The 24,582-nt window shown below is 39.5% G+C and overlaps 1 protein-coding gene across 1 annotated transcript in view; it reads right to left on the reverse strand.

Annotated features, from left to right (window-relative positions):
• Nucleotides 1–24,582, reverse strand: part of LOC127468896 (uncharacterized) — a 76,381-nt gene that overhangs the window by 20,937 nt on the left and 30,862 nt on the right. The gene's annotated exons all lie outside the window — the stretch shown is intronic.

Below are 24,582 nucleotides of genomic sequence, written 5' to 3' on the forward strand. Positions count from 1 at the left end.
GCAGAACCCTGAAAGTATTTCTCAAATCAGAAAAATAATTAATTTCAGCATTCTTTAATGTCTCTTTTTGTTCTAAAGTAAATATGAGATTTAAAAAAAATTAAAAAATGTTTTAGCAGATTAATCATTGACAAGAGGTATTCCTTACTATGTTAAAATCATTCTCCATAACAAAATCCATGTTTTCTTCAGTATTTATTTCTTCTGTGGCATGCTAAATATATTCAACTGCTACCGTTTCAAGAAAAAAACCCAAAGAAACCAAGAAAGGATCAGTTGCTAGAGCAACTACAGTTCAGTTCAGATGGAGTATCTGTGTGTCTCTTGTACCTGTTGTCCTGAGTTGGATAAGAAGTGACAGGACCTCCTTTGTTTAAGCCCATGTTTCAAGATAGCAAAGGCAATATTTTTAGCAGAATATTTTCTTCACTCTTTACAACTTTGTATGGCTAAGTTTGACTCTGCAACTTTAACGCCAGCCAATCTCATGTGCAAGTATTGCAAACTCATTTCTTACATGGTTCTTGGAAGTTTTACCCAGCCTGTTAATTTGAATTAGGTCACCATTCACCATATATCTTCTCCCTGATGTTTGTTTTGTGCTGGATATTTTAGATGTTCAGGCTTTTGTTCTTCGCAGAGTACAAAAAGCTCCCAAATTATCTGGATTATTGTTTTTGATGTAGGGGTTTTTTTGGACCCGGTAACCTTAAATCACTTTGACATTTTGGAATAACAACACAGATACCATCAAGAACCTCTAGAGACTACTCTAGGGGCTGAAACTGTGGATATTCAAAATTTTAATGCAAAATATATTTGTCACACCTCTGATTCACTAGTGAACATGAAAAATAGCACAGTAGTCAATGAAGGATATGTTTAAATTTATTAGAGCAGAATGAGAATGTTTTTTAAAACTTTCCTTAAAATTTTTTTAAAATTAGAAAATTTAATTTTGTCAAAATCAAAAATAATAAGAAAATACCAGGATTAATAAACAAGACATTGGAAAACATCAAGTGTCACATGAAAGGGGGGGACATTAATTGATCCTTTTCTATTTGACCACTCCATCAGCACCCCCAGGGAGTACAAGCCTCTTGATCCTGACCAGCCTGTCAGTGCCCCATCATGGGCACCCCACTGAACAGTCCAGGGTATCAAAGAGTGGTTTGACTAACCTGTTCAGGGTCACACACTGACAGCATCCCCACTCTTGGTATATCACCAGTTTTGTCAAGTATGTTACGTACTGCCAGTTGCTGCCAGTGCCCTTGAAGGGCTCACACTGAACAGTTTATAGAATAACACAATTTGTTAACAATACATTGATAATAGAAGACCGTGACAGGTCAAGGTTCAGCGATTGCCTGATAGTTGATAGTATACTAACTGCAAAAATTAATTGGAAATGATATACAGACAATTTCTAATTATCAGCAAAAGCTCATTTCCAAGTACCCTTGAGCACTTTATATGTTGTGGCAGTAAAGCATCTGAAATGTTAAAGTCATATGTGCTGTTATAGCTGCAGCACCAAGGACACACCACTCTATCACTCCCCTCCACAACAGGACATGAGAAAGAAAATACAATGAAAGGCTCATGAGCTGAGACAAGGACAGGGAGAGGTCATGCACCAATTCCCATCATGGACAAAACAGAGTCAGCTTGGGGTTATTAATTGAATTTATTACTAATCAAAATCAGAACAGGATAATGAGAAGTAAAACTATTCTTAAAAAGACCTTCCCCCATCCCTCACTCCTTACCAGGCTCTACCTCCTCCCAGCCAGCAGCACAAGGAGACAGGAATGGGGATTATAATCAGTTCATCCCAGGTTGTTTCTACTGCTGCTCATGGAGAAGAGTCCTTCTCCTACTCCAACATGGGATCCCTTCCACAGGAAACAGATCTCCATGAACTTCTCCAATGTGGGTCCTTCCTGCAGGCTGCAGTTCTTCATGAACTGCTCCAGTGTGGGTCCATTCCATGGGGTGCAGTCCTTCAGATGCAGGCCGCTCCAGCACAAGTGCCCTGCATGTTTACAAGCCTGTCGTGGTTTTAAACTCCCAAAAAGCCAATTTCAAGCCCCCCACGAATTTACTCAAATAGGGAGAGAAGTTTCACATAGGGACACCTCAACATGGGGGAATTATATTAAATTTATTACAAACATAATAAATACTATAAAACAATATATATATACAACAATTCTAACTAACTCTTCTATGATAAAATAATATATTTATATAGACTAATCCCTCTTTCCCCCCCATAAAGTCTAGAAGGAAAAAAGAAGTCATCTTTTTCACTTTCAGGGCAGCACAGTCTCTCCTCTTTAAGGCAGCAATTTCGATTCGTCATAGCTAAAAAATCTCTCTTTCTTTTCATCAGAATGCAGGGGGTCTCTCTTTCACACCTGCTTGGCCCCTTGGTTCAAATCAAGGGTCTCACCCATGGACTGTGAGCAGGGACAAAACTCGCCTCACATGGTCATATCATGGAGTGCAGGGAGTTAAAGCTCAAAGTCTTTATCCTCTGTTTCATGAAAGTCCCTGACTCTGGGGATCAAGTTCCCCGGGTCAGAATGCTTTAGGGGTTTTTAGTTCAGTTCTTACCCCCAGAACGTTCCATCAGACCTCCCTCTCTGTCTGCTCTGTCTCAGCTCTCAGAAGCAGGCCTTTGCTCCATCTCAGCTCTCAGGTGGTATTTCTGTTTTTGCTGCTGCAAACTCAGAGTTTGGCTTCGGGCCATGTTTTGCTGCTCACTGGCTATCTTCTCTTGCTCTCTGGAATTCCTCTGCACAGTCTTTTTGGCCAGAAGCCAGTCTTGACTCCAGCCGTTCCATGCTGCCTCCACCGCTGCTTCCAGGGTCATGGCTAATCAACCCATCCCACTCTGGCCATCCCTCGACTCACGCTGGCTCTGCTCCAGCGCCGTGTCTACCTGCCGCTTGCAGCCCTCCGGCTGACCGGTTTGGCACTGCGCCGCCACCTCTCCCTGACAGTGGGGGGGGCAGTGCAGCTTAACTCAGCATCCTGGCCCAGCTACAAAGCTGTGCCAAGTCCCACTGACTTAGGGCCAGGGAAGGAAAGAAGCCCCTGGCCCCCATCGTCAGGGCCGGGGGAAAAACACCCCCGGTTCGCTCCTCTAACATGTGGCATCTCAACTCATGGCTGCCTCTAATTCCAGCTACCTAATTAACCCCTTCTATTCCGGTGTGGGTGAATATGTAATTTCTGCAGCTCAGTAAGCTGTGATTGGCTCAGCACCAAAAACACCACCCCTGGAACTAGCCACTTTCCAGTTCCAGGGGGAAAAGCCTTTTTTTCAAACCACGACAAAGCCCCACCAGGAAACCTGCTCCAGTGTGAGCTCCTCTCTCCATGGGTCTGCAGGTCTCTGCCAGGAGCCTGATTCAACATGGTCTTCTCATGGGGTCACAGCCTCCTTTGACCAACCACATGCTCTGATGTGGGGTCCTCTATGGGCTGTTGCTCCACCATGGACCTCCACAGGTTGCAGAGGCACAGTTGCCTCACCATGGTCTTCACCATGGGCTGCAGGGGAATCTCTGTTCTGGCACCTGGAGCACCTCCTCCCTCTCCTTCTCTGCTGACCTTGGAGTCTGCAGAGTTATTCCTCTCACATATTCCCACTCCTCTCTTCTCTGAGCACAATTACATTTGCACAATAACGTTTTCTCCTTCTCAAATATACTATCATTCCTGATGAGCTCAGCCCTGGCCAGTGGCAGGTCTGTCCTGGAGCCAGCTGGCACTGGCTCCGTCAGACATGTGGGAAGCTTCTGGTAGCTTCTGTGAGAAGCCACCCCTGTAGTCCTCCTTTCCCACTACCAAAACCTGGCCATGTAAAACCAATACAATACAATATCTTTTTCCTAGGTAAACTGATTCACTTAGAAGAAACAGACAAATTTTAGATATACAGGACAAAAGCAAGCCTACTTTTTCCTGAATGTTAGCAGTTTTAAAAAAAAACAATCTGGTCTTTCTAAAACCTTTGTTTCTATAAGACTTCCAATCTGATGCCTGAACTTTAGGCGATAGGTTAATAATTATTAATTCATGATTCATACTTGGACTATGTGCAATAAAGTGCTGGCTCTCCATTGTCCTTGTGATCACACTGAGTTAGCATTTTCGCCAAGTTCCCATAGATGAACAGCTTTCCTCACAAGTGGACTTAGGTGTTCTCTTGTCTGAGCTGATTGGCAATTCACTGGAGAGCCAGACACTGACAGTGTGTTTCACACAAACATCTATTTTAAGCAGGAAAGAAAATACCAAACCGTCTCAGTTTAATGAGACTGAAGTGTTTTGTTGAGGAAAATAGTTATGAGGAAGACCAAACTCCTCCCTCTAAGCAATTGTAAATCTGAAATTAAGAGGTTCAAACTGAGGAAGTATGGAAAAAGAAAAAATAACAGCCCTTTATTAAATGATATATGTGTATTGGCAGAACTACAAAAGAACACAAAAACAACTAAACAATAATCCTGTACCCAAAAGTCCCCTTAAAAAAGGAAACAGTTCAGTACTTTCGGCCATTTGGCGCAGTTCTGACCACGATCAGCAGGGGGTGCAGCTGGATCACGGGAGGAGCAGAGCCTGCAGTGCTCGGTGTCGGTCAGCAGGGGTGCTGTTGGGCTCTGGCGGTCACCGTGGGCAGAAGCTGGCAATGGAGATTCACCCCCCACATCGGGAAGGGGAAGTGGAAAGGGGGAAAAAAAAGGATTCTTCACACGAAACTCACGCTGTCTGTGGCTGGCAGTGGCCAGGAATTCCCTCTTTTTGTCAATGAACACACGCCGCTGCCAAACATGGGAGTGAAGAAGGGAAAGGGCGACCTCCTCCCCAAAAAGTTCCTCTGTAGATGGGCCAAGCCTCTTCAATGAAATTTGAGAAGATCTGGGCTGGGGGCAGAACAGGGTCCAGGAAAGCAGAGGCAAAGAGGGGCCAGAAAACAGACAGATGACCAGGCCGAAAAAACAAAGTGAACCTTGGACCCCTCCAACACACATCTTGCTTGAGTTAAGGCAAAAGTGAAGTGCCTCCTGTTTCTAAGGAGAAAAAAAACAACACCTCACCCCTCCCCACAGTCTTCAGAGGGCCATCAGCTTGAAATGTGGATCTGGTGGTTAGTTCCTTTGTGTGTGTCAATTACCCTAGGCAAAAACCTTTCCCTTTCCTCTTCAACATCTTTCTTTTACAGGATGCAGGGGAAAGAAAAATTCCCTGCTCGTTTTTTTTTTTTTTTTTAGAGCAAGTAAACCTAAGACATAAGCTAATGAGTAGGAAAGGCTGAAGATAAATACAGGCCCAACACCAACACTTCAGTGGCAGATGTCTCAATCTGCAGCTGCAAACTCCTTCTGGAATTAAACAGAAATCAAATCAACCCTTCCTTTCAGTCCCTCAAAGAAATAAAGCAGGTATAAAATGCTGCCCCACACCCCAAGGGATAAAATTCCTACATCAACATATTCCTCTGGTTTGAAAACAGAAATATGTTCAGATAAATGTGCCTAACCATTGAGCATTTCAGGTATTGCAATGGTAATAATATTTAGTATTGCCATAATTTTGAGTAGAGGTAAGAAGTATCAAAACTTACTACCCAGATAAAATCTTTCAGAATAGACAGTAGGATAAACACATAATATAAAAAAACTTAAAGTAAAACACAGCCTTTGCAGTAGCTGAAGTTTTAAAAATTTAGGCAGTTCTGTGCTTATCTACTAACAGAAATTAGGTGTCTAGAGTTGATTTTCAGTGGAGCAGAAAGCTACCAAGAACCAGCTTGTGGACACTAGTGACACCAAGATGTTAGAATAATCAGCTGTTTCTGTTCGTCTTCTAAATAGAGGCTTTTTGACTGTGTAGACAAAACACAGGAACAATAATGTATGATTTTACTAGTATTTAACCAATGAAAAAAGCACAAATATTTCATTCTAAAATTCTGAGTTCCCAGTGGGTCTTTTTGGGAAACAATTAAATGTGTATTAAAACCTTAAGTAATAGGAAAGATAAAAGTAAAAAGACTTCAATTAATGATTAATTGATTTTTTGATAGACCTATTTACAAAACCTTTCTGAAAAACAGATTTCAAATGCAAATATACAGCAATGATACAGTTAACTGCAGTTTGGTTTTCTTAAAAAAGTTGCAAATCTGCTCTCCAGACTGAGAGTGATTTTTCAACCTCATCGTGTCTGTATAGTGGCAAGAGCTGCTATTTATTCAAGTACCTCTCATTTTGAAAAATGGGTAAAGCAGAATGTAGATGGAGAGAGTGGTTGATTTATGCTCCATCAAATGCCCTATGTTTTGCTGAATCCCAAGACGTTGCCGAGAAAAAACTTGTGCTTTTTCTCCATCGAGTTTTAATGGATGAAATAATTCCATGAAATATGCAAATTAACATGGAAAATAAGTGAGACCACTGATTAGCCACATAATCATTGATTTCCACGCTGAAAGTAGTAGCAGAAACTTTTGTGGGGTTTTTTATACACAGTATATATTACATATTTTTTTTCGATGTACAATATTAGCACAATACAGATTAATAAGCTAACTCTAAAATCAAGGATGTATATTAAATGCAGAGAATGACCCACTCTCTAAGGGCATGAATTCCAATATTCTCTAGGACTGTAAACTACCTTGGAATTACAGTCAGTGTTACTTACCAGAGGGCAATGTTTAAAATAAACAAATAGGTATTTTGCGGGTTTTTGATTTTCTAGAGATAAATCGGCCCTAATGATGGGGATAAATTGGATACTTGTATGAAACTGAAATACTACAGTTAGCAGCTCTCAGAAATGTGTTCGAGGATGACTCAAATAGCTGAGTCTCCAAGATCTTAGCTCTAGGAACACAGTCACAGCACATCTTAGAGAGGCTTTGAGATTGCCCTAAATCACACCTCATTGGCAAAGGTCTTTGCCTGCAATCTGTGCTTAGAGTATAGTGCACAGCGTCCACTACCTCTCCAGCTTTGTGTTTACCTCATTGTGCAGAACAGCAGTGCTGGTTTGGTGCAAGACAGTTCCTGAAAGCCTTTGGTACACCACTGAATGACAAAGAGATTATGGTGCCAGGGTATGGTTTACCCCTGTGTATGGGACAGTGCTGGGAAATATTTTGTCATCAGGACCTTTTACAATTGTGGCACAAAACCCTAGGCTTTTGTTCAGGGAATTGATAACCACAGGGACTGAAAAAATGCATACAGAAAAGGAAGTCTTGCCTGTGGTCTTCATTCAAATGCTGTTATGGAAAGCAGCACAGAGAATCCATAATCAGATCAGTATTTCCTCCATAAATCTACAGATATGCTTGTTTCCAGCATGAAACAAGATGTCTGAGGAGGATTTACACACCCTATCCTCTAAATGGAGTGCTAAGGGGTAACTAAAAATTACAATGCAATGTTTGCCTTAATGGTATGGTTGGTGAGGATTCTAGTTAAACTATCCAACTAAGATATTTACAACACAAAAGCTGTCTGATATAATCTCTGTTACAGCCCAGATCTTCCTGGTATAGCCACTAAAGTCTGCAGATCTGTGGTCCTTATCAGGGAAGCTTTGTGTTACCAGTCCAGAAACTTCCAGCATACAAAAAACTGGAAGTGTGGTGATGGCTTAAGATAAACTGAATTTAATCTCCAAGGAAATAACATGAGACACTCACGATTAAATAAATATGAAAGTGAAAAATGCAGTTGATTTCTGCTTTATTGTGTTTTTAATTGTCCCTGTCTCTCCAGTCTGCAACAGTATGCAGCAGAATTTAGTTCTGATGCTTTGCAGAATGTTAAGATACATGTATGATTTGGAGAACTTCACAAAATACTGAGGCTTTGTATAAATAATGATGATTTTCAAAAGCTAGCACTAGAAGAGACAAAAAAGCTTCGGGCATAGCAAATACAATGAACCAATTAAGGTTCCCTAGATCAAATACTCATGTTTAATTCTGATAGCTCATAGTTTCTTACTGAAGTTAGGTAAAAGTCTGTCCCTTTATTTGGCAGAGGTAAAAGTTTAAGTGGTAAATTCAGATTTTTTTCTAAGATAACTTGGTACTCATAGCCATATATTGACCATATTATTAGAATTAAACTAACTGTTAAAATGCCTTTCTCATAATATTTGATAAAAAGATACTACAGCTCATCACGATTTCAGAGATTAGTGGTACTTTGAATGTTCCCAAATTCCTTTCCTCAGATCAAATGTTGTTTTATCATGGGTTTCAGCCTTCGAGTTGCCAACTTTTCCTTCTTAAGAGGACCATCATTCCTCCTTGAAGCCTGACCTTTTGCATTAGAGAAAGGAAGCATTTTCTGTGCTAATATTATTAGCTTATGCTTAATATCTTTTTCTCTCTTTTGCCTAGTTTAAGCTTCTATTATTTTTTTTCTGATGCTGATTTTTTATCTTTATTACTGGCACCTGCTGTTTTTAACTCTTAAAATTTAAGTTTATAACTGCCATGGAGACTAATTTCCATAATTTTTTTTGACCTTTAAATATCTGCATGACTCCAGTGATCATCGCCAACAGATTCTGATGCTGAACTGGGGCTGTATGCTGTAATTAATCATACTATACTATTCTTTCATTGGTATAATTCTCTCCTCTTAATTAATTAAAAAATATATGTACCTAATTCTTCTTTAGCTTTCACAAATTGTTTTAATGTCTCTTGGTTTAATTATTAACCTGTAATATTCTTGTGGGTTGGGGCTTTTTTATTCCTATCCAGTAACATGTGGAAGGATTTACTGAGGAGAAAATGTAGCAGCTATGTATAAAAAGTAAGTTTGAAATCTGCATGGATAAATACAAAAAGCTTAATTTACCAGAAATTAAAAAAAAAATAATCACAAGGCCCAGTATAGTAGACAGGGACTAGCATAGTAAGATGGAAAAATCATCATCCTCATCATGGCTAGGCTTCGCAAATAAAAATGAGAAAAATAGCAAGCAATTTTGAAGGCATTCAATAGACTTATTGTATTGCAAGAAAGTAAGGATTTCTAGCCAAAGGGGTCAAAGAATACATAATAGAGGTGATTGGAAGTCCAGGTGGGTGTAGCCATGTCTTTGCTGCATGCAGATATGCAGGTCTGCATACAGTCACCATGCATCCCCACTCCAGATTAGGACATGACTAAAACCATATCTAGCCTGTGAGGAAGGTGTACTTCATGGATGTATCTATTAATTCACAAACTAAAATAGGATTATAGTATAAATAGAAAAGGAATAATGCATGTTAAAGCCATGTGAAGAATGATTTCGGAAATCCTTCAGATAGTGGGAAGGAAAAAGAACAAAAGCCTTCATTATGTGTTTCTGGTAGAGTGAAGAGAGTAAGCTGAATGAGGCAGCATAACTGCATTGCATAGCATGGCATGGCATCCAAAGTAACTGGTCTCAGCAAGAAAGACACTTCTTCTCTAGCCACTGATATAGCTTCTCTAATGCGACCTCTGATATTTCTTTGCCGTATTTTAAACCAGACTAATGGACCCTATAAAGTATCCTGTCCCTAAGAGTGGGCAGAAGCTTAGGTGAAATTGCATGAGATAGAAGTACGGGACATTGGAAGACATATTCCCATTGTGTGTTAGGAGAATCTGACCCAGAGACTGTAGAATGCACCTTTATGACTATTTTTAATAACATTGACTGAAAGCCAAACCCTCCGTTAATTTGTCCTTTTTTTTTTAACTTATTAATATTTTTTGTGTTTACACTATACTATGCATCAGTGGGCTCTACAACTTAATTATGCACAGCAGACTGTCTCTGGATAGATCTCAGGGAGAAAACCAGATCTGAATGTTTCTTGTTGGTAAAAGCTGAGCAAGATACTGAAATCCTTTCAATTCTCCCTTGTGCAAGGTCACGCAGACATGGATGGCCCCAAAGTGACGAAGAACAGAGCAAGAACTAGACTACAGATACCTGACTACTAGCAGGAGGAAAAATGAGCAAATACTATAACACTTGGGGTGACAACAATGTGACTTTGTTGTCTTCAGCAAGAAGGCAAGAAGTTGTATGCAGTACAGAATAGTTTAGTACTTATAAACAGTTCTGACCAATATTTTTTTTCCTGTGCTGCAGTGACCAGTGAATTTTTACAGTTATGATAACATCTGTACATTTCTGATTTTCTGTGAATTAAATTAAATTAAACCTGCTTTAGGGATTGATTTGTTAAAGTAGCCTCAGGGCATCACGGTTATCTTAGTGATTTAATAAAATAATTATGTAGAAGAGTAACCTCCAATAAGAAGTTACAGAATAAGAGACCATAGTACTTGATGACACTTCAAATCTGGTACTATATCCAAGATAAAAGACAATGGACAATTTAAAGTATTAGAGAGAAACAAATATTATAGCAAACTCAATTTTTTTTTAAACTTCAGGTAACTTAAATTCTAGGCATAATTTTAAAGGAATATTCATGATAGTGAAATATTAGTCAATTCATTTCATCAACATATTTCTGTGCATAAACTTAGAGATGACAAGGACATTACTGTTTATGTTGTGATGCTTTTCATATGTTTAGTTATCCCCTTTTGTGAATAAACCTAAGTTTTAGTTCTTTATTCTACTGATTTTAATTCTTTATACAAAGAAGGTAGATCATGTCTATCAAACTGCCATACTAGAGAAAACTATGTTATTTGCAGTTTCCAATAATGATCTTATTATGATCAGCACAACCATGAAAATACGTACATATGCAGAAAATAGTGCTTTATAACAGCACTTAGAAACACAGAATGTGACAATTACAAAGTGTTTGCAATTAGTAAGATTGCACAGAAGAATATTTTAAATAGAATATTCCATTATGCTTGTTTTATATGAAAATAAAACATGATTTTTTCAGACCAAATGAAAATGGAGCATTTTATGATCTAGGTATTTTGATATTTTTCTTTGAAGTAGCGGAAATGTATCCTAACTTTTTTTTTTAATTACAACCTTTAAAAATGTGACTGAACAAACTTCTATCTTGTAAAATCTTTTCTTTTTTTTAATCTTTGTTTGAATACAAGGATATCACGAGATCTCTGCTATCCCAGTAAACAGTTCGATGTAGTTGCAAAGTTTCCTTAATAAGCAATTTATATTTTACACTTCCCCACTGCCATTTATGTGGCACTTTTAACTTCCTGTGAAAACTACAGGTTTTAGTATATCCTAAACTGAAAAGGAAATAAAAAGTTGTCTTAAAGGACTCTTCTAAAACATAGGCATGAGAATTTCTAAATAATTAATGTGTTTCCTTGGTTTGGATCAGTTAGTTTAAAGCTCCTTTTTTTTTTTTTTTTTTGCTAAAAGGTCAATAGCAAATAGTAAAACAAAACCATTTTGAAAAATGATGCATGGTGTTTTGTACTCAATCCTCTGACTGCTGCTAAGCAGGGAAAAGCAAAACTCTTCAGATCCTTTATATTGTAGAGAGCTGGACACAATAACTATGATGGAGAGAGTTTCCACTGAAAATCCTTTTCTGGACTTTAACTGATGCTACAATTTTGGAAAGATCTCCTGCACAGCTCCTTCATTAATAACCCTGGCTTTGAGAAGAACCTCTCACAGATCTTGCTAGAAAAGAAACATATTGATATGCTATGTAAAAGGGCAGTAAGTACACTGTATTCCTACCACCCTTAAACAGCCATGGGTATCAACAACAAATAATGGTATTTTTATAATTTCTCCACTGTATATTTATTTAACAGAATAACCTATGAACACTTACTTTGTAATGAACAATTCCCTCCTACCCATTTGTCAGTGGTGTCTCATTTACATCCCTGGTTTGGTTTTGTCAGTTTGGTTGGATTTGCTTGTTTGTTCGGTGGGTGGTTTTTTTTTTTGGTTGGTTGGTTTTTTTGTTGTTTGGGGTTTCTGTTTGTTTGTTTTTCTTTTCTGATCTTTCCTTTTTTGAAGCACTGAAAACTGGAATCACACAGAATATGAAGAAGATCAGTGTTGCAGGTGAATTGGTGCCAGCTGGATTTCCCAACAAATTCTTAGGCCTTGCTGGTGCAGATACACCAATTTGTTTGCAGGTTCTTCTCTGTGAAACATGACTGCCTCTCAGCAAGCTGGCAGCTGCGAAGATGAAAGGTATTTGGGCCCCCCAAATTTAGCTAAAAGGCTAATAACCTTTAAGACAAAATAACTCTGCCGAAAGCAGACTTTTGTGCTTGAGAACAGAAAACACCTGGCAGCATTGCAGTCAAAGCTACTGTTGTAGCTGATTTACTTGCTACCTATTTAATAAAACACTAAGCCTAAAAGACTTCTTGGTGCCTTTCTAATATGCTCTATGTTTTGGGTTGTTTGTTGTTTTTGTTTTTCAATTTGAATGCAGTCTTTGAAAAGTATTCTACTTAGAAGATATTTTATGCTGCTACATTTCAGTGATATCTAAAAGGCTCTTTATTTGGTGTTGTTACGATCTGCTTAAATATTGCAGAAAGAACTTTTAGATTCAAATATTCCCTTGAGCAAAATTAAAACTCATACAAGTTATCTGTTGATACTAAAACTGTTTTTATTAATTGCTAAGAGATGCAAAGAGAAAGAGGAAAAAATAAGAAAAGGCTGGAAAATACTAAGATTACTTTAAGAAGCAGAGAAAAGATTACCACCAAAACTACCTTTCCATCCCAGCTGGTCTGTGGGGTGGGGGGGGAGAGAGAGAGAAGCAGTTTTTTGCCTTTTTTTTTCTCCGGTCTCTGCTGTCTTTGATGTTATCTCTTTAGCTGCAGGGGGTCTTAGTTCTCTGGAATGCAGCCAGGATGTGGACCTCTCCGCTGCTCACCCTGGGCTGTGTCCCAGGCCGTGCAGAGGTCTCGGTCTGCACCTCTCGGCCCTCAGAAATATGGTCAGGGTGGAAAAAACTCACACAGGTGGCACGGTGGGTCTCAGTCCACTTCAAGACAGCAGAAGTCCAGTCTCTGGTAATGGCAGGCAGCTTATGGTGGCAGAAGAAAAGGTGAGGAGGAAAAGAGATTTTTAGCTGCTATAGCCAACTCTCTCTCTCACTCCTCTTTCCCTGCTTTTCCCAAACTTTTCCTCATCTTTTATAGTATTCAAAGGAGGTTGTGTGTGGTTTCTTGGCACGTAGCCCTATTCAAATGTTCGCAGATATGATAACCATGAACAATACCAGGATCCTTTGGCAGGAAAACTCCAGTGGGAAAATCCTGGTGAGAACTTCTGGTGGAAAACTGACACAGAATTTTTGGTAGGAAGTTTTTGACAGGCAGAAGCAATGGCGAAACATAATTTTTGGTATTTTTATGTTATCTGTCTGTTACAGGTGTGTGCAGTTCTTTTAAGGTAATGCAGTGAGGAGCTCCTTGATATAAAGAAAAACTCAACCCCTCACTTTAAAAAAAACACAAACCATACAGTGTCGTAGCTATCGTATAGCCATCACAAAGCAGTGGATTCTTTTTCAGAGGTGTTAGAACTTCACGCACAAATATATTATTGTATTTGAAGCACATTTCAAATTTGGACTTTATACTCTTTTTCACTTTCTTGTTTGTAGGACATAGTACCTGCAAGAAAATAGGAGCAAGATAAGCAGAAATGAAGGAAAAAGTAACATTCTTCTTTTTCAGCCTCCATGCTCCAAAGCTAGAATCCACAGCTGTATGGAGTTTCATCAAAGTGCTGGGAAAGCAAGAAGGCTCACTTCATACCAGCAGCCTGAAGTATACTTGCATTTTGACCACTAGAGACCTCAATGGAAATTACTGACATCATAATTATAGAATCATAAAATGGTTGGAAGGGACTGTAAATATCACATAGTTCCAATGCACCTGCCAAGGGCAGGGACACCTTCCACTAGACCAGGTGGCTCAAAGCCCCATCCAACCTGGCCTTGAACACTTCCAGGGATGGGGCATCCACAGCTTCTCTGGGCAACCTGTGCCAGTGCCTCACCACCCTCACAGTCAAGAATTTCTTCCCAATATCTAATCTAAACCTACTCTCTTTCAGATGGAATCCATTCCTGTCACTCCATGCTCTTATAAAAAGTCCCTCTCCATCTGCCTTGTGGGCTCCCTTCAGGTATGAGAAGGCTTAAATAAGGTCACCCTAAAGCCTTCTCTTCTCCTGGCTGAACAAACTCAATTCTTTAAGCCTTTCGTCATAGGAAAGGTGCTCCATCCCTCTGATCATCTTGGTGACCCTCCTCTGGACTTGCTCCAACAGATCCATGTCCTTCCTGCACTGGGGACCCCAGAGCTGGATGCAGCACTGCAGGTGGGTCTCACCAGAGCAGAGCAGAGGGGCAGAATCCCCTCCCTCAACCTGCTGCCCACACTGCTTTGGATGCAGCCCAGGACACACATGGCTTTCTGGGCTGTGAGAGCAGATTGATGGCTCATCTCTAGCCTCTCACCCACCAGGACCCCATGTCCTTCTCAGCAGGGCTGCTCTTGATCTGTTCATTCCCCAGCCTGGACTGATACCAGGGCTTGCCCCAACCCAGGTGCAGCACTTTGGTCTTATTAAATCTCATGAGAGTCCCATGGTACTACTTCTTGGGTTTATACAGGTCCCTCTGCATGTCGTCCTGTCTCCTTCAGGTGTGTCATCTACACCACTCAGCTTGGTGTCATCTGCAAAGTTACTGGAGTGCACTGGATCCCTTCATCTATGTCATTGATGAAAATATTAAATAATGCTGGTCCCAATATGGACAGGCCCTTAAGGGACACCGCTTGTCCAATGGGACTCTGAGCCATTCACCACTACCTTCTGGATGTGACCATCCAGCCACTTCCTTATGCGTCTAACAGTCCACTTAACAAATCCAACTTAGAAAGAAGGATGTTGGGGGGGACCGTGTCAAAGGCTTTACAGAAGTCCAGATAAATGACATCTGTAACCCTTCCCTGATACAGTCACTCCATCATAGAAGGCCACTAGGTTGGTCCAGCAGGACTTGCCATTCGTGAAGCTGTGCTGACTGTCTTGGATTATTTCCCTGTTTTCCATGTGCCTTGGCAGGGTTTCTAGGAGGATGTGTTCCATGATCTTTCCAGTCATAGAGGTCTGGCTGACAGGCTAGTAGTTCCCAGGGTCCTCCTTTCCATCCCTTTTAAAGATGGGTACAATGCTTCCCCTCTTCCTGTCACCCTGAGTGCCATGATTTTTCCAATATCATGGAAAGTGGCTTGGCAACTACATCAACCAATTCCCTCAGGGAACGTATCCAGGATGCATCTCATTGGGTCCCACAGGCTTATGTACACTCAGGTTTCTCAGGTGGTCATAAACCTGATTTTCTCTTACAGTGGGAACAAAGTCCTTGTCATGGTTTGAGGTAGTCCCAAAATCCAATTCCCTAGCTCCATTCCCCCTCCCACATCTCAACCTAATGTGAGATGGGTTTTTCCAGACAAAACACACCAGACTCAAAGTGGGGGAAAGGGAAATATATTACAATGACTGTACAAATAAATACTATATCACATTATACACACGATCACAAACTATCTCTACCATGACATATGTATTTACAATGATCAGATCTCTTCTCCCCTCCAAATAAAAGTCCAGGAGGGAAAGAAGGACAGATCTCTCCCAATCTCTGAACAGCAGCATCTTCTGAGGCAGCAGTCTGTCTTCTTCACATGCATGCAGCAGCTGTGGGTGGCTTTCTGCCAGCATCCACGAGGGAGGTATCCAACCTCTCTCGGCCCCATCGCCTCACAACCGAGGGGTCTTCCGTGGGCTTCGTAACCCCAGACAAGGTCGTATCACCACGTCATATCACGAAGACACAGGGGGGTCTTCGTGACGGTCTGGTATCTCCAGGAGACTCAGCTCCTTGCAGGGCCTCTATGCCCTGTGTCTCAGGCTGCCACCGTGGCAGCAGTGCAAGGGGGGGGAGCCAAGGTCACCCCCTCTGCATTCCTCTCGGAGCTCTCTAGCTCCTTTCTGCAGTGCATGTCGCACTTCAAGGCTCTTTCAAGTAAGAGTCCATCATCTTCCTCCTTCCAGGAGGTCTCAAAGGAGTTTGGGGGGGCTGGTACAGTCTTACCCTCAGAACTCTGTCTCTCAGGCTGCTGGTTCTCTTTTCTTCAGCTCTCCTTCCAGGAGTCCTTTCTCTGGTGCTGCATGTTGCTTCTGCTGCTCCTTCAGTTCAGGTGTTATCTATCCTGGCTCTCTGCCAGTCTCTGGATGCTGCTCTGCGCCCATGGAGAAAACATCTCCCGACATAACTACAGGCACCTAGCCCAGCTTTATGCTGTTCCAGGTCCCCACAACCCCCCAGCCAGGGGCTGGGAGGGCCCAGAGGCCCCGAGGGGCTCAGAACCCCTTCCTCGTGGCTCTACAACATGGCCACCTCTCCAACAACAACCAAAACTACAACTCATCTCTTCCAGTGAGCTTGTGGGATGTTGACATTTTTGCAGGAGCGCCCATTGGACAGAACTCCAAAACTTCCAGGGGTTTCCACCCCTTGGGGTCTACCACTTTTCTTAGCCTCTGGGGGAAAACAAGATTCAAACCACTACAGTCCCCCAGTCCCCATCCTGCTGTCCATCCACTCAAGAGGTCTGTAGGAAGAGAGGTTTCCATTGAAGACTGAGGCAAAAGGGTTGTTGAGTACCTCAGCCCTCTCCTCATCCGTTGTTACCTGTTTCCTAGCACTGTTTATCAGTGGGATTAGACCTTTGACCTTCCTTTTCTGTTAACATACCTGTAGAATCCCTCCTGTTATTCTTTGTGTCAGGCTCAGTTCCAGCTTTGCTTAGGCCTTCCTCGACCCATCCCTACACAATCAAAATTCATCTCTATACTCTTCCCAGGATACCTGTCCTTGCTTCTACTGCCTGTGCATTTGCTTTTTTCTCTTTAGTTTGACCTGCGTGTCTCGAATCAGCCATGCTGGTCTCTTACCTTTCCTACCAGATTCCTAGCTTCTGGAAATTGCTAACTCTTGGAAGACAAGAATGTTTACAGAAACACACATTCCTCGGAGACTTCAAAATCCTCTCATTTTCTATCTCATCACTCCTTCTTCACCCTTATTCTCATTTAAAATGCGTCCATACTTAGAGAGCAGAGACCATGCTCCACTTTCCCTGCACCATGATCTTTGATACCTTCATTTGGAATTCGAGTTATTTACTCAGTCTGAAAGCCTGTTTTATCCACATGGACTCTGAACTGCTCACCTTACAGAAAGAAAAGGAGAGACTGATGGCCCCTCTGTAAGAAGGACTGGGTTGTTTTGAGCTCCTGAATAAAAACAGCTGGCTGTCTTGGTTACTGTCCAAGGTCCCTATGAACAGCTGGTTTTTCTTTGCATCACAGGACCATGTTCAGAAAACATTTCAGTTTATTGTCAGGGGCTCTGTGGTGAGCATTTTTGCACTTTCGTTTTGTATACTTTTATTATTAATATTGTAGCTGTTACTGTTAATTTTCTTATTTCATTGCCATTTCCAGTAAATTTTTCTCATCTCAACCTGTGACCTTCACCTTTTGTGCCTCCAGTTCTCAACTACATCCTGTCACAGAGGGAAGGGGAAGGGGAAGGGAAAAAGGAAGGGGAAGGAGAAGAGAGAGGTGTGTGGTTTTGGAGAGTCTTTGTGGGGGCACTGAACTGGGGAGAAACATTCCTAAACCACAACAATAACTTAAAACGTAAATTTAGATTTCTCCAGAGCTGTTTTTGGGAGAGTTTTAACAGTTTTTCCACTAAGGCTTCATTCCACTTTTCTAAAAAGCTGAACAGTGAAGGTGACAGGCCATCACTGCATAACAGCAGTTAGGAGGCTTCTGAGGAGGTAACATGACTAAATACAGATCATGTCATAACAAGCACTACAACACTCAGGCAGGTCTGTACTCTCAGCACTCTTTCTTAGCCTTCTGCAGCCTCTTGTCTCTCTGTAATGCCTTGGCTCACCATACCCAGGATGTCATTCAGGGATTTGCCTCTCACACCAACCCAAAAAGACTTTTCTATATGTTATCAAGTGTTGATGGTGGATTATATCAGCTTCTAATAGGCTCCTGCTTACTGCAGTACAAAAGTATTTTTTTGATTGCTATTTTTTCCTTTTTTGGTTAGCTAAAAATTTCATTAAGAAATACAAATTTCTTAATATGCTCCAAAAATTATATTCTGAAATTTCTATTGTGAACAATATACATATATAGAAATGGTCACAAGTTTTTCAGAAACAGACACCCATTAACAAAATTAGGATGTAAAATTCTGACCAAGTGTGAAGTATGTTCTGAAAAGCAATTCTACTTACAGGCATCACTTAGAGTCAATATACTTCTGCACTAGCTGCATCCACAGAGAAAACTTATGCAAGACATTCTCTCACTTTTCTCCTAAATCTCTTCTGATACCACATGATCTCTTACATCAGAAAAAACAGGTATTACAACATTCATTTAAAATTGTCAGATAATAGTTAAAGGACTGAAAGCTTAATTTTCTATCATAAAGTACCAGATTCAAATACATGAATCAGTATTTTTGCCTGATGCTAAAAGATTACAAAGACATTACAATTTTAAAGGTATTTTGAAGCTTTCTGAGAGGCACTTTTTAATAAAATTGCACATAAGAGACTATATTTTTAATGTGTTCATTCACACACACCACTTTTTGTAAGTACTTAGCTAATCTATTTAAGAGGGAAAAGATGGGTGCTATGACTTAAGAACCTAATTTAGCAATGTCATTCATCTGTCATTAGCTTCATTTTAAATTTGTCTGTAAGGAACCTGCACATTAAAGAGAGCGAGAAAAATTGCCAAAGCCACTCTTGACTCTTTTATACTGGAAAGGCCATTAATGATAAAAAGGGCTGACACAGAAGAGGAAGCTCACTATAGCAAATTATTTCACATAACAAATTACTATAAGTATTACAGCATTTAATCACATAATTTAGGACTGAAATTTTTGTAGGTATTAGTTTTAGCAATTATAGGTTCTCTTTTCTGCTATGATATGATCATCTAGTGAAAGAACACAATGTAGATGTGCAAGACAGTCTTGCTGGTTTACCTTCTAGAAACCCATGATTTACAGTACATCTAAGTCTTTGTGTACTGTCTAAACAGGCCTTATGAAATTTTCTGCACTCTTTAGGCTCTATTTCCTGTCTGCATCTTGCTTGATATGACACACTTCACACGCTCTTTTGCTAAATTCTTATTTCTCAACAAAAGGTTACTGGTTAAAAATCCTTTTTCTGTCTGTATTGCATTTCACTGTTGAGAGGTGACACCTCCAAATATGTAACAATAAGTGTTATCAACAAACAAGCATTCTCCATATCTTCACTGTTACCTCAACATGCTCTGTTCCCTCTTTCACTCAACGTCTTTGAAGATAAAAAGTAAGGTGTGATAAAAGTACAGCTGTGTTTCTTGATACCCTAGTTCATCAGTGTAAGCTGTATTTGAAAATATTTCTCACTCACTTTTATGTTGAAAAGCAATTGAGTCTTTTAAGACCACTATCTGTTCAAGGATTACAGTAATATTTGATAATGAACTCTGTCCATCTTCAAAGTACAGTTGCACCTACTCTTAGGAGTTTTAACGTAAATTAGGTGTGTGCATAATACTGAGAATCTAAGTCTTTGAGAATTAATTCATACTTTGGAAACAGTCCAGACAGTTATAAGCAGAGAATCACGGTACCACCATTCCACAGTTTCATAGAGGAAATAAAATGGATTTCTATAACTGATTTAACTGTTTCATTTTTATTGTTCCTAAAACAAGCCTTTTCTTGGCAATATTTATAACACACAAAAAAACTTCAGAGATTTGATTTTTTGTTTGCCTTTTTTTTCCCTAGTTCATGAAAATCATCTTTTGGGAGTCCATTAAAGTATACTTCCCCACTGGTATCATTCACCAAAATATTGAATTCTTGATGCTTTTGCAAGAAAGAATGCAAGCAACAAAACACAAAATTTTCGGAAACAGGTGAACATGTAATATTAAATTGGAAATAGTCATGCAAACCAAGAGACTGCTTGTGTGTGCACATTATCAGTAAGTTTCTGGCATCTAATGAGAGTCATAAATGTAAATCTCTAAAATGGATACATTAGATTTTTAAGAAGCAATCAAAGTGGTAAGTAGTACTGTTTATTTTGAAGCCCCTACCTTCAAGACTTTTCAACAGCAGACATCATACATTGTTAAAGCATCAGGAAACAGCCACAGGCCACTCATCCTTAGAGAAAATATTCAGTGTTTCCAGGAATGGACAGGACTACCATGGGTGCATGACGCACATGTATCATGCAGACAGATTTTGCTAGGAGTAGCATAGCTATGCAAGTGAGCCTCTGTGTACACTGGAGCAGCCTGGAAAAGAAATGAGCTGCAGTCAAGAGAACGATTCATACATATTGAGCTCACAGTGACTCCTTCTCCTGGGACTACTTTTTGTCCTTTTGCTCATCACTTGGCCAGGACATAGCTGTGATTTCTGGGTAGGAGAGCAGAAGATTTTCAGGAAGCACCACAGCAGACAGTGTTTAGTAGCAACATGTTTTACTTCAACTAAGAAACAGTGCACCTCTGGAAAGTTTACAGGGTCTCTCTGTGACAGAGGAAGAGGCTGCAGTGGTCCATAATCTCAAAATCTTTAGGTACCACAGGTTTGGATGAATTCAATTAAAGAAAAATAAGCAGAGCAACATGATAGAAGGTCATCCATAACAATGCATGATACAAATTGTGACCCCTTCTAGCTTCCATATATAGGTAAACAGACTAGATTCTGCCAGAAATTGTTGGATCTAAAGATAAATCTGAGAAAAATGAAAGAAAAATATTGCCCACTGGAATACCAGAAGACACTGCTGTAGATGAAAACTTGCCAAAGAAACACTCGCTCAGACCAGTAACAGGAACCAATTTTAAAATCTTTAGGTAAATTTATTGTTGCTATAAACTACTGACTTTTTATCGTTGTATATAAAATGACTTCTTTGAAACAAATTAAAGTAGCTTCAGCAACTTGCTGTTATAATAAAAACCGACTTTATCTGGCAACTCAATTTTAAAAAAGGACAATAAAAGTGCAATGTTTATTGTTGACTCTTATTGTTCCACTGCTTCAAGTAAGAAAGTAAAATATAGACTGTATAAAATGCACTGATTTTATGAGCAAGCACTACCCCAAAATCGAACTCCAAAAGGAATTTAAACTTTTGTGATATATTCCTAAGTATATGTTCATGATTTAAAACAAAAAGCATAAGCCACTTTTTTTTTTTTTTCAGCATCCTTTTGTCCTCTTAATTACTTCATGTTCTTGAGCACAAGAAATTGATCCTGGTACTGCCACGGCCTTTTGGTACTACAAGGACAAAAGGTAAACATGAAAACATAATACTAAACATGTCGAGATTTCCCAGTCCCTTCAAAGCATTTTGCCAAAAGCTTACACAGAAATATAATTGATGAGTTCAACTATGATGATCATTTTGTGCAGGAGTACCATGGCAAGGACAACATAGAGTAATTTTACTTCAGTGGTGCCAGACACATTAGTCTCTGGCTCTGTAATTGTACATGTACAGGAAGTGCCATTCCATGTCTCCTCCAGGGAACATTTGTGTGCAGCATCAGAATTCCATTCAAACTCTGGTTTTAGATAGCATTCTCTCAAACTTTGCAAAGATTCTTTACCTTCAGATTCTAGACATCATTTTTATGTTCAGGAAGTTACACTGTCTTTTTCACCAAGTTTTCTTTAAACACAATATCTCAGTTAGTTTTATCCAGAGCTAATGAAGACATTTCAAATAACAATTATGTAGACATAATAGCTAGATTTTTAAAGGCACCAACATAAAGAGGCACTCAGCTGTATTCTAAAAAGTAGTCAAGGACCAGTTTAGAACTCGCTGTACATAAATGTAAAATGCATCTTTTTTTCTTTTCCTTAGAAAAATTATGCACATATTTTTTTTTTCCAAATGTATCTGTAAGTCCTCTGCAGAACATATTCTTCTGCAATCCTTTGCAACAGTCTGTAGTTAAGTAGTTTGCATATCATCAGGGGAGGAGTAATTGAGAGACAAAGATTAAACTGAGCTTTTTCTAATTGATTGATCAAAAAGATTTCTTATCTACGCAAGAGTAAGTATAGAGATATTTGGATAAAGATGTCCTCAGCATAAATAATAGTGAGTAGAACATGGTTTGGAGACCTATAGAACTGGATAGTGCTATCGGGGTTTAGGAGTTTAATATGGCTCACAGGGACAGCAGGCAGCTTGCACCCATGTAGGCTCCCATTAGAGCAGAGAAGAGTGGCCACTTCTGATGTCTTCATTTTTCAAGATCACTTGAAAGTCATTCCACAAGGACTTCATAGAGAAGAAACAACTTGACATCAGCTCGGTTGGCTAGAGAATGGTGCTAATAATGTCTAGGTTGTGGGTTTGGTGCCTGTAGGGGCCAGTCAGTTCAGAGTTGGACTTGATGATCCTTGTGGGTCCCTTCCAACTCATAATAATCTGTAATATAGACAGACTAATAGAGCTGAGGGAAAAGGAAAGAGATGTTCTCTGTATGGTGCCCTTTGTTACTACAAGTATCAGGAAGCATACATTGACATTTTAGGTGAACTAGCAAAACAAGACAAAGCAAAAATAGAGAGCTTCCAAGTGCCTTTCTCTGAATCACTGTTTCATTTCCTGATGAAAAGACCCCTTCCTAGACGTCCTTAACACTGACATAATCTTATATAAAGTAATTTTTCTGCTGTTTCAACTCATCTGAGTGGCCTGCTTTATGGAACTCAAAAAAAATTTGCCAATTATGTTTTTCTCAAAGGTAAAACTCAAGTAAGCTCCATTATTTTAATGGACAATTTAGCAGTCTCAGGGTCTTTCGCAGGCACTCAAGTTCTTTCACCTTTCGAGTGTAAGATACAAAGTTCCTTATTTCTTTTGTAGGTGAGAAAAGTTCTACAGTTTACACTCAGATGGGGGAATATAACCCTAAGACACATCTTGCAAAAGCTGCTGTATACCAGGATGATCACAGAACATCACAATTTTTTAAATTCTTTTTCCTGTCTTTGTCTCCAACCAGTAAATTAGACAACAGTTACTAACAGTCAGGTAAAAATGACTGTCAAATCAATTTCCATATGCAGGTTCAAAGTTATGTCAAATTTAATGAAAGAATTATAGCTCTCTCAAAGCACATTTTTGCATACAAACTTGAAGTTTATTTATACCCGACTTGAATACTAAACAAATCTATGCATTTTGATGATTAAAACAAACAAAAAACAACAACAAAACCCCAACAAATATACAGGGATTTTAATAACTATTTTTGTTTCAAAATAAGGAACACAAATTGCTCTAGCAATACTCTTTTCTTTTTCCCTCATGCTTTGCATCTGACATGCAGTTTACCATGCAGTATGTTGCCACATCACCCTGAGTGAGCAACTCAGCACTGTTACATTTTACACAGTCCATGAGTCATGGATACTTCTTTAGGACAGTTTAACATCAATGACTGACATTCTAAAAAGTATTCCTCCTTGACTTTTGAATATGACACTTTCCTCTGTCATAAATCACTGTGTTGGAAGGAAGTTGCTTGAACTTGTCAAGAGAAAATATACCTCAAGGGAATTCATGGGGTAGAAGCAGCTTGATTGGGAGTGGCAGGACCTGAATCAGTCAAGCCTATCAGAGTTATAAACCATGGTAAAAGCTATCAAGAAAGTTTATTCACATGCTCCATCCCTCCAGCACCTTCAGCAAAAACTGTTGTTCAAAGAATCTGAAAGTCTATTCCCATTAAAAGGACTACATTTTTTCAAGAGAAGATGTACTACTGATGATAGTTTAAAGGTTCACATGCTATTTAAACCAGTTTTAGTTTCCACATTCCCCTTGAATCTGTTTTCACAGTTAACTAACAGCTAAACTTGTTAGCTTGTTAATAAATTAACTAATCACTGTTGACATTACCTATATGTGATTCTATATGACCCAATATGATTGATACACCAGTAAGTTTAAGGCCTCTGTGATAACAAGTCTGCTCATAAAAAAAAAAAAATGTGGTTATTACTTCAACTGCTGTAATATTTCTATACAAAGTTTCTTTGCTGCTCTGGCATTTTATCCATTCCCTTCAACATAGTGACAAATGAGAAAGAGCTCACTGGCAATGTGGATTTCACCTTCTCTATGCACATGGGATCCCTGAAAGCCTTGTTGTAGTTTACTGTTCACAAAAAAAAAGGAAAAAAAAGAGAGAATAAAAATAATCGAATAACAGATTTTAACTATAAAAGGATTATCCTATCAGAACAGCACTTAGTTTAAGAACACACATGACACAAGCACAGTAAACTTTATGACAGAGTTATTCTGTGGACAGCATTACCCTGTGTCAGGGCCCTGTCTCCTGTACTCGAATGCCCAC

The sequence above is a fragment of the Manacus candei genome, unplaced genomic scaffold, assembly GCF_025592945.1.
Source record: "Manacus candei isolate 608988 ecotype Guabito, Panama unplaced genomic scaffold, ASM2559294v1 h1tg000016l, whole genome shotgun sequence".
NCBI classification, from domain to species: Eukaryota; Metazoa; Chordata; class Aves; order Passeriformes; family Pipridae; genus Manacus; species Manacus candei.